We start from the raw sequence: 3,349 nt of genomic DNA, 5'->3' as shown, positions 1-3,349 counted from the left end.
AATATGAAGATGTGAGCTCAAATCCTGGAAACCATGTGAAAGTTTGATATAGGGTACATAAAAGCATTTGTCATCCCAGAACTCTTAGGTGGTTGAAAGCCAAAACAGGGGAATCAAAGTAAGCTTGCAGAACATCTAGTCTCATGTTCATGATGAAGAAAAACAAAATAAAGGCACCCAGTCTCAAATAAGGTAGAAGGTAGAAGGTAAGAATCAACACTTGAGTTTGCCCTCTGACTTCTGCAAGTGAATAATGTGGTAGTGTGCTCCAACATGACATGAGAAGGTGAACACACATGTGTAACACACAAGCACATACTTGGTATATATACACACAAATCATTTAATTAATTACATTTAATTAAGTATATTTTTTTTAAAATTCAGACAAGGGAAAATTTATATAACATCGGTAATTTTCATTTTTTTCCTTCATTTTTTTGTATTGATAATGCCTTTTATTCACCTCATTTGTAAACATGTCAAAAGCATAAATTAGCTTAAATAAAGTGATGGCTATATCATCATAACATTAATGACTGAGACTTTAATATTGCATTATATAAAAAATTAGAGATTGAACACAGAGCCAGCTCTCAGATATTTGTGTGATCTCATCGTTGTCAGCACAGCCGGGCCTACACGAAAGCAACCATGTCTAAGGGACCTGCAGTTGGCATTGATTTTGGCACCATCTACACCTGTGTGGGTGTCTTTCAGCACAGAAAGGTGAAAATCATTGCCAACAGGGTAACCACACCACACCAAGCTAAGTTGCTTTCACTGACACAGAAGAATTAATTGGGGAAACGGCCAAGAATCAGGTTGCACTAAACCCCACCAACACAGTTTTTGATGCCAAATGTCTGATCGGATGTAGGTTTGATGATGCTGTTGTTCAGTCTGATATGAAGCACTGGCCCTTCATGGTGGTGAACGATGCAGGCAGGCCCAAGGTCCAAGTCCAATACAAGGGGGAGACGAAAAGTTTCTACCCAGAGGAAGTATCCTCAATGGTTCTGACAAAGATGAAGAAAATTGCAGACACTTACCTTGGAAAGACTGTTACCAATGCTATGGTCACAGTGCCAGATTACTCCAATGATTCTCAATGGCAGGCAACAAAGGATGCTAGAATGATTGCCGGCCTCAATTTACTTTGAATTACCAATTAACCAACTGCTGCTTTCATTGCTTATGGCTTAGCTAAGAGGCAATAGCTGAAAGGAATGTGCTGATTTTTGACTTGGGAGGTGGCACTTTTGTTGGGTCAATCCTTACTATTGAGGATGGAATTTTTGAAGTCAAATCAACAGCTGGAGACACCCACTTGGGTGGAGAAGACTTTGACAACCATATGGTTAACCATTTCATTTTAAGTTTAAGCAAAAGCACAACAAGGACATTAGCAAGAGCAAGAGAGCTGTCCAGTATCTCCACAGAGCCTGTGAGAGGGCCAAGTGCACTCTCTCCTCCAGCATCCAGGCCAGTATTAAGATTCATTCTCTCTCTGAGGGAATTGACTTCTATACCTCCTTTACCCGTGCTCAGTTTGAAAAGTTGAATGCTGACCTATTCCGTGGCACACTGGACCCTGTAGAGAAGGCCCTTTGAGATGCCAAACTAGACAAGTCACAGATCCATGATATTGTCTTGGTGGTTGGTTCTACCAGAATTCCTAAGATTCAGAAAATTTGGCAAGACTTCTTCAGTGGAAAAGAACTGAATAAGAGCATTAACTCAGATGAAGCTGTTGCCTATGGTGCAGCTGTCCAGGCAGCCATTCTATCTGGAGACAAGTCTGAGAATGTTCAGAATCTGCTGCTCTTGGATGTCACTCTTTCTCTTGGTCTTGAGACTGCTGGTGGAGTCATGACTGTCCTCATCAGGCACAATACCACCATTCCCACCAAGCAGACACAGACTTTCACCACCTACTCTGACAACCAGCCAGGTATACTCATCCAGGTATATGAAGGTGAAAGGACCATTACCACAGACAACAACCTGCTTGGAAAGTTTAAGCTCACAGGCATACCTCCGGCACCCTATGGGGTTCTTCAGATTGTGGTTACTTTTGACATTGATGCCAATGACATCCTCAATGTTTCTGCTGTAGATAACAGCACAGGAAAGGAGAACAAGATTACTATTAATGTTACTCATCAGTAACTACACGAGGGAGAGACAATGGGGATACTTTAGTGGATGAGTTTGGCACTACAGGTTTCTAAGGTCCATTTCATAGCAGTAAGAATCAAAACTAGATATTACAGAATACTGACACAAAGATGTGGAATATTTAAAATAAAAACCTTACCATTTTATGATTTACATGAATATGGACAGCTATTTTATCACCATCTCAGGCTTCCTGGTCTTTGAGATGTTCTTGAACATGAACCAGAGATGTATCTTCTGTCGCCTGATACTTAAAGATGCTGTTGAGAAAAGCCACATATATTCTGTTGTCTCTAAACATGCTAGTTAGAATATGTACTAGTTTTAAGCTCTCCTCTGCTTACTTCACTTCAAAATGTCAACATTCAGATTTAACTGTTGAATAAACTATATACATCTTTAAACAAATTCTTAAAAATAATTTTAAGCTGGATATGGTTGTGCATGCCTTTAATCCCAGCACTTGGTAGGCCTCTTTGATTTCAAGGCCAGCTCAGTCTACAAAGTGAGTTCAAGGACAGCCAGAGCTGTTACACACAGAAACGTTATCTAGAAAACCAAAAATCAAACAAAAATAATTTTTAAAAATTTCTTATTTTTTTATAAAACTATTAATTTTTGAAAGTTACTTCCACTGTCTTAATCATGTTCATAACCATTATCCAACTCTTCTGAGACTTCTCTACATTCAACACTTATACACTTTTGTGCCTTTTTTTTGAAATGTATCAGAACAAATATGTGCTGTCAAAATATTCTCATTTATGTGGTCTCTCCACTGTACTGTGACCAATTCACTTGGAACTACACTCTTAGAGAAAACTACCACATCTTATTCAAAAGCTAAAATTCCTAATGGCTCCATAGTTAAAGGTGAAATTTTCTGCCCAACTCCAGTCTCCATGCTGGCATTTTGTAATTTTTGGACTTGTACACAATTTATACATGCTTTGCTCCATAGGTGAATTCATATTCATATGTGCAACTTCCCAGCTGTGTCCAGATGATACTATTTTCTGTGTCTAAGTGATACTGCTTCTTTAGAGTCATCTATCTCCTCTGTCTCTTATACTCCCTTTGTCCTTTCCCTATACTGTAGTGACCCTGAGCCTTAGGACTGTATGTGTGTGTGTGTGTGTGTGTGTGTGTGTGTGTGTGTGTGTGTGTG

At 39.2% G+C, this 3,349-nt stretch overlaps 1 pseudogene across 1 annotated transcript; it reads left to right on the top strand.

Moving 5' to 3' along the window:
• The first annotated feature begins 654 nt into the window (after positions 1-654).
• LOC308437157 (heat shock cognate 71 kDa protein-like) lies at positions 655-2,172 on the top strand (annotated as a pseudogene). Its single transcript has one exon. The product of its transcript is annotated as a heat shock cognate 71 kDa protein-like (transcript).
• The last annotated feature ends 1,177 nt before the right edge of the window (positions 2,173-3,349 follow it).

The sequence above is a fragment of the Micromys minutus genome, assembly GCF_963924665.1.
Source record: "Micromys minutus genome assembly, chromosome: 25".
NCBI classification, from domain to species: domain Eukaryota; kingdom Metazoa; phylum Chordata; class Mammalia; order Rodentia; family Muridae; genus Micromys; species Micromys minutus.
The sequence above is the reverse complement of the archived record's forward strand: the minus strand, read 5'-3'. Positions and strand labels throughout refer to the sequence as shown.